This window comes from Apteryx mantelli, chromosome 2 (genome assembly GCF_036417845.1).
Source record: "Apteryx mantelli isolate bAptMan1 chromosome 2, bAptMan1.hap1, whole genome shotgun sequence".
Lineage (NCBI taxonomy): Eukaryota > Metazoa > Chordata > Aves > Apterygiformes > Apterygidae > Apteryx > Apteryx mantelli.
In genome coordinates, this window is record NC_089979.1 from 22,035,179 (window position 1) to 22,043,204 (window position 8,026).

Here is an 8,026-nt window from a genome sequence, read left to right on the forward strand (position 1 = left end):
AATGATTCATCCCACTAAAATGTTTATTTTTTTTCTGTGTTACATTAGCCCCAGCACCCTGGCAGGGCTCATGCTTCCAGTGCGCTGGATTCTCCACAGACAGAGACCTGCTGTGGTCTGAGGTAGGGAGGGGAGAGAAAAGGCAGAAACACAGCCAGTCTTTGCTTTAATACCATGTCAATCCAAGCAGGTCCAGCTGATGGCTGTGGCCTAGGTGCCATGTACGTGATGGTACTATCTTGCTTCAAAGGAAATTTTGCATCTGCCTGTAAGTAAGGGAAAGGACAGGGAGAAACATTATCTTCTGTATTCATGCAGACACTTCGAAATACATAGTGCCAAACCCCACAGGCTCATCGGAATTCTTGACCTCCACCACTAATAAGGTTTGGACCACTCCATAACAAAAAAAAGAGGTTAAAAAAAAAAATCTCCATTGTACAAATGATAAATAGAGGTCCAGGGAATGCATGTGACTTGCCCAAAGTGACACAAAAAAATCTGTGGCAGAGCTGGGAAATTATGCCAAGACTGGTGGAGTGGCTGCATCCTGAAACCAAATCTTCCCAAGTCTTTCTGCTGAATAGGTATTTATGAGTTATGTCAGATGAGTTAAAGTCACTGGAAATGGAAATATACCAATGAAGCAAAGAAAACTCTAAGTACATCAGTGCTACTAGGCATCATTGTAAAGAATAGACAGGTACTGCTATAGTGTCTGCTTGCCAAAACTGGGGGGAAAGAAAAAAGAAAAATTGTGAATTACCTTATGTGAATGAATGGAAATAATACTATGTCAATGACAGCTTGTTCAGAATAACCTTCCGTAAGACTGCAATGTTCTTCTTTTTGTTACAGCTGCGAACATCTATATTTACAGTTCAGAGGGGATTATAAGATGTGGATAACCCATAGGTTTGCAACACCTAGCAGAGTATTTGAGGTGTAGCACGCCAAGTCCAGATTGGGTCCTCACCCTGTTTTATTCACTAGTCTAAAGGCTCTGAGGATACAGTAAGGTTTATGATGGGAAGCTCCTAAGAACAAACAAATGGAAGGATGGAACCAGATGGACAGTAAAGGGAAAGTTGTTCTCACAAACAGAACTATCTGAAAAAGTCCAGGGTTGGGGAAGAAGGCCAAGACGGAAAGTAGGACTAGGCTGAAAAGACAAGGAGCAAAGGAGGTTTACAAATCTAGGACAGACCCTGGAACAGTAGGAAGGGAAATAATAAGATATAGGGATTTCATAGAGCTGTCATGGTTAGAACAATGCATAAGGAAATACAGTAAGTTTGGCAGCTGCAATTTTGTTGAAGAGGAAAGGAGAAAACAGTAGGATGAATGAAAAGGGGGCAGTGGACCTTGATAGTGTATATGTACAGTTTGCAGTGAAAGAAGAAGCCAGATTTGTCAAGGACCTGGGTGTGAGGGGAGAAGGGAAGGGGAACCAAAACTAGTTCTTGGTCCCCCCATGCGATAGAGCTGGTAGCCACAGCAGAACAGACAACCAGAAAAGGTCTATACCTGAAGTGAGTCATTATACTTTGTGCTGTTCCAGTTGGGGGGAACCTGATCAACAGGTGCTTAAATAATGGTGACATTCCTTCTGCTTGTGGACATCTGTTTTCTTTAAAATTGTAGGGCTACAAACAACCTTCCTTGGAGCTGCTGGGGAGAGCTATGGCCATAGACAGGGAAAGGCAAGTGGGAGCCTACCAGCAGGCAGGAATGGTAGGATTTATAATAGAGAGCAACTTATGCCCCCTTGGCACCACCTCCAACCCTGTCTGTGAACGGGGATAATTTGCAAGGCGACATCTGCCTCCAGCCCAGACAGTAATTGTTTCTGCCAGTGACAGGCTGAAACACGGTGCACAGATCTTGTTCCAGGAGCAGCTCTTCCCCCCGTGGGGACTGCAATCACCCCCACACCAAAATGCCAGCCAGTCTTCTGAATTCACTGTGCTCTTACGTGTAAACATATATCCCCATAAATGTATAACCATCCTTCACGGTTGCCTCTCCTCACTCTTGCATTTAACCTTGACTTCACACCCCCTCCCATCCTTTTACTCATCTTGCTACACTCTGGTCTCCCTCTGACAAATGTCCCCATCTCCCTGTAATGTTAGAGACATCTCATATAACTTTCAGGCATGAAATCATCACTCCCCAGAGGGCTGTTAAGCTCCAAGTTCTGTCCATGCAAGCAGGCTCTCTCATTGTCTCTGTTTTGACACCCTGGTGTCACAGGCCACAGGTGAGCAATGCAGCTCACAGCCACGAAATCTCAAGACAAGTTCCCCCCATTTTATTAGAGGGATATAATTCTCCTGTCAGGAGGTACAGCATAGACATGGTCTTCCTGCCCAGCCATTGATAATGGACAGTTTTAGTCCCCAGACATGGCTACTTTTATATGGTTTGCTTGAGGGTGAGTGCTCACACAGCCCAATATGGACCTTGCTTCCTGGACTTCAAATGGCTACATGAGGAACATGACTCTAGCATGAGTTACTGTGCAATTGAAAAAAATGTATTTTTGCAAAAAGGAGAATGAGAAGAGTGTCTGAGCTTCTCTCCCACTGTAAAAACTTTTAGTTTTACACAATGCAGCTTGAAACCATAACTGTTCTAATGAGGAAAATGTGCAGTCAAGTGAACATTAAGTGTTTTGGACATTATTACTGTAAAAATAAATAATCAACCATCTTTATCTCTGAATATAAAACCCTGCTGTGGGAAAACTGACTGAATAACTGATATTATTGCCAAGGAAGAGATGGAAATAACAGTTTACAGTTCACAAGATCTCAATGGACAATCAACATGGTAAATTAGGATCTGACTGAAATTATAGATATAGTAATTAAAATTAGCCATGAATAATAGAACACAGTTCCTGTGGAATAGAATACAAAGTACCTCTAGACAGAAACAGAATAATACTGTGCAAATGTACAAAAAATTTAATTGTTAGGAAAAGTTCGGATTGGCAAGAGATGTATTCAGTATTTCCAATGACATTTTTTCAGAAGCTTATAAGAGGCAGCTGTAAGATACTGTTGGAGAGGAATTTAATTTAATCAGATTTATTCCTTGTAAAAGGCACTTTCTGAACATCTAAATAAAATAAATGCTTAGGTGTATATAAATTACCTTTCAGGAAGATACTATTCATTTTATCTGGTCACGGTTTGACTGTATTCTTGGCTTTAGTCTATTGCCCTCTTTTAAATTACAGTGTCTGTGTAATGAACAGAATAGCCATAAGCCCTCCTGTTCCAGTACAGCAATTATCCACAACCAGTACTGTAACTTATCTTTACCTAATAGGGGAATATGACAAAATCAGAAAGAAGTGGTATTTTTATTTACCTGCTATTTCCCTGTAAAGCTTCTGTTAGAAGTCATTGCCAAAGATAAGATGTAGAATTTTAGGCATTAGTTTGTTCTAGCAGAAAGATTCTCACATTTCTTGTAATTTTAAAACCCAATGTGATTATGCTGAATAAATTCATGACTGGACAGCTGGCTAGAAAGCCCATATGTCGTTGGTTTCTACTTAAATATATAGCTGCTGTTTCAGCAGGCTATACAAACATGTCTGATTTCAAGTTTGTGGACTGCATGACTAAAGTCCATTTTTTGCCAGATCTGGTGTTGTGTGGTTCCTCTGTAATCTCAGTGGTGGACATCTGAATTTTCCAGGGATAAAATCCTTCTGCAAGAATCACATGCATACACTTTCAATTTTTTTCCCTTTCCCTCTTACGAATTCCAGTGACGTGACGGAGGATATCTGTGGTGTCTCTAATGCTTTTCAGCTGATGGGAATCTCAGCAGAAAATTTTGTAGTAAATGTGTGTGTGTATATACACATTTGTAATGCAATGGAGCTTTAGGAAAACAAGATCATATAAAGCCAGTATAAGTTGTTGGTTATCAGGATAATGCTAGCAAGATAAGAGTATTTAGTTGTTATACATTGGAAAACAATGCTGTTACTTTGTAAAGGACCTTTTAACTTTCCTCCATATGCCCCATTTCAGTTGCCATCTGCCTGCCTGTGAGCTTGGGGACACACATCAAAATCCTCTCTGAGGGTTACTGTGCAGGCACATGAATGCATAGGAACCCTGTGACTTATTTACCAAGGCTGCTTTTCAACACAAAACCACAAACTGCTCTTAATCACCTAAAATGCTTCTCATGGAAGGGAGGGTTGAGGCACATAGTTATACGGCACGTCCTCCCCACTCACCCGTCGCCGACAGAAGCAGGGGCCAGCTGAGGTGCGGGGATGGACGCTCTGACTTCGCCCTCCGCCACGCTCTGCAGCGCCGGGGTGCCTGCCGCGTGCCAACCTTCGGGGCGCCCTGCGAGCCCGTGCGGGCCAGGGCACGGCGGCCACACGCCCCGCTCGTCTGCCCTCTGACGCGGCCCCGCGCCAGCATCCCGCCGGCCGTGCCCAGCGCGGGAGGGAGACAACGCTCAGAAAGGCTTCTGGTCTTGGTGGGATGGACTCCACCAACCCCAAGGTAGGACTCAGCGCTGGGGAATAAGACAGCAAAGTTGAGTTTTGATATAAAAGCATAATTCTGGCTGCACTATACCTTTTTCTCTTTCTTCCTCCTGTACTACATGCACTCTGGCTGATCTCCGGATGCTCCAGCAATTTCCTCTTCTGTTATGAACAATCTTGTTTTGTTTTTCCTTTTTTTTATTGAACTACTACTAATGATTCACAATTAATTATAACAGCTCTAAATTTTCAATTTAAAGTAGTTTAAATTATTGCCCAGGCTTTCTTTTCCCATAGGCAGAGGCATGCTAGTTGTACAATACTGGTGAATCAGATTTAATAAGCATCTTGAAACAAGCATTGTTGCAATTATGCTCAAAGAATCCCTGCCAACTTTTTAATGGTTTATATTTATTATAAGAGCGTCTTTTAATACCTTTGTTTCTCCTGGGATGGAAATTATTGTTTTACAGTGTTTCATGCCAGGCTTTTACTTAGTATGTTACATGGTAATCTTTCTCCCATTACATAAAAATCATAAATTATATTTCAATAAAATATAGAACCAATACAAGAGGGCATGCTGGAATTAAAGGTATTTGTGTTTTCTATAATATATCCAGTAGTTATTGTTTCTACATTGCTCCTGATATTTTTAAAATGTTAGGCAAACATTAAGTGAATCATAAAGCCTAAGCACTTATTATTGCTATATCCGTATTTTATAGATGAGGAAGAGAGGCGCGGAAGTGATCTGCCCAGTGCAGTGTGGAACCAAAATTAGAACTCCTGCTCCCATCTCTAAGCTGATTCCACTAAAGCACTTTGTGATTAACACAAAAAAAAAAAAAAAACCTCATGAGAGTCTTTGGATTTACCTCTGCAATAAGTTTGGGACTTTTCTCTTTCTTCACAATTCTTGGAAATAGACAAGAAAGTTACATTTTATTCATTATGTTGATAAATGCTGTATGTCCAAATTTTGAAACACTTCTCCATTGCAACTTGAAAACAAAGTGAATGCTAAGCAGAGCCAGTCATTCATGCAATAGCTATACCTACATCTTGCATGAGACCATGTTATGCATTTTAGACAGGCTCTGAAAGCTTCTGTTAGTACATCTGAAGTCCAGCCTCCAACATGAGCAACTGACTAGAGTATTTATTTCCTTACACAGATGCTGCTGAAAACAAAGTAATAAACATAACACTAGAAGTAGATTAGATATGTAATGTTTTCTACCTGATTAACAAGGCACAAGAAGAATTAAGCACAGGAGAAAAACATTGTAAAACTCTGGTGGGTAAAATTGGGAACGTATTCATGACCACATCTTGATTACAGGATAATATTCAACAGTAAAAATATTACTTAGATGCTCTGATGAGGCACGAAGCAAATATCTCTGAACTCGTCTGAGTATATTTTGATGATGGAGAACCACATGTTATTTAAAACAGTTGAGGTTCAACTATTCTGTGATGGATTCAAGTTTTTTCAAGTATTTTGGTGGTTTTGTTGGTTGCCTTTGTCACAGATAAACCAGGATCCACTTAAACTTAATTCTGAATCTTACTCACTGTGTTAAATTCAGCTTTGTCGGTAAGCTGGGCTGAGGTTTCAGTCACAGCCCTGGTGGTGGTACTTCTCGTAGTTGGTACAAGGCGAGTATGACACCAGTGATTATTACCACCGCTGATGGTTTTTACTTACATCTCCCTTTTGCAAACTGTGCATGATTGTGTCTCCCACAGTCTCAGAAGGGGTATCGCAGAAATAAGAAGGTGCAATGAAGGTGACAAAAACGTTCCCGTGGAGGAGTCCATCCCACAGCTCAACCAGCTAAAGCGACTGGAGAAGAAACGTGTGCAGGGAAGTGGTGCAGTTCTGTAGGGCCAGGAGTACTGTGGGAAGAGGAGCATGGGACATTAGCCACAATCCCTTACAATACGAGAACTACAAGTCGTCAAAAGAAATTATCAGGTGGTTGGTTCAGTGTATGAGCAGGAGGTGTTTAAGCCACGTGCTTCCTTGCTACAGGGTGTTGCTGATGCTAGAAGGTTTGGTCACTGCCTGCTGGGCAGAAGTGGCAACTAGCCAAAGCCACCCAGGGAGTGGCACAGTCCACCCTGGGGCCCCTAACACCTCCCAGCCCTCTTGATCTTTATTTCTTTCTCTTGGTTTCCACCTGACACAGTGAAATTACACCATATCCAGAGCAATATATTATTATCCAAGACATGCCAACACCTAAGGAAAAGCGGATCTAGGTCCAGGGTTGAATTATGAAGTTTTAATACCTTCTTATCATTGTGTTTAATTTAATCTAGCCAGCAGTGGTAAAACAACAAGATTTACAAACCCTGCATTCAGCAAGTGACTATCTGGAGCATGCCAGAGGACACTGAAGTGACAAAGAGAGTAAATTTCAATTAAGAAAAAAGAAGATATGAATGATTTGCTGTGCAGGCCTAGAAGTACAACACTGAAAGTGCTGATTTTTAGGAATGTTCTTCTCTTCTGTAAAGCAGCTATTGAAGTAATTATAGAACATTCTCTATTATATCACTTGTTAACACTATTAACGATTGCTATTTTTCCCTCGGTGGTGTGCATTCCTATTTGATTGCTCTAGAAGTGCAAAATGTATTTGTTTAGTCAGGACGACTCCTGCTAGTTGTTCGATAGTACTTGCTATGCTGGAGAGATTTTATATTTGTGTTATTGCTGTGAATGCAATGCACTTCTGATTGTTTTTAATGGTGTTTGGAGGGCTGTGAAGAGAAATAAAATAGCACAAAATTATTTTTATATGCTGCCTTCAAAATGGCATAATTACTGCAAATATTTCCTAAGATACCAACTGAGACAATCAGAGGACTTAATTTTAGATGAAGCAATATATGTCTAAAGACTAAAAGTCAAATGGTGCTTCTATAAAGTGATGGAGGAAATGCTGGAATAGGGTTCACTGATAAGCACCAGTTTATCTACCTAATCGCTCCCAGCTGGACTTTACATATTTTGAGACAACTCTCAATTTTTAGGTCAGCTATATTTTACATTGCCATAATTCTGTAACTCTACAACCATACAGATATCGATGTGTACAAACTGATTTGTTTTAATTCTTCCCACAAAATGCATCTACTGCACTGGCCAAGGTAGTGTGGCCGAGCGGTCTAAGGCGCTGGATTAAGGCTCCAGTCTCTTTGGAGGCGTGGGTTCGAATCCCACCGCTGCCAGGTCCCTTTTGCAAGGGAATCAACTGGGACAACAGACCCTGTGCCTTGTGAGACCACCCGGAAGAAGCGGTTAGTGATTGGTGTGGGGGACTCCCTGCTGCAGGGGACAGAGGCACCCTGTCTGCCAACCTGACCTCTTGTCTAGAGAGGTTTGTTGCCTGCCAGGGGCTCAAATAGGAGATGTCATGGAAAGACTGCTAAGGCTTGTCCGCGCTTCGGACTACTACCCACTGCTGCTCTTCCATGTGGGCA

The 8,026-nt window shown here is 41.5% G+C and overlaps 1 non-coding gene across 1 annotated transcript; it reads left to right on the forward strand.

The window, feature by feature from the left end:
• The first annotated feature begins 7,692 nt into the window (after nucleotides 1–7,692).
• TRNAL-AAG (transfer RNA leucine (anticodon AAG)) lies at nucleotides 7,693–7,774 on the forward strand. The gene has a single exon. It is a non-coding gene; the product is annotated as a tRNA-Leu (tRNA).
• The last annotated feature ends 252 nt before the right edge of the window (nucleotides 7,775–8,026 follow it).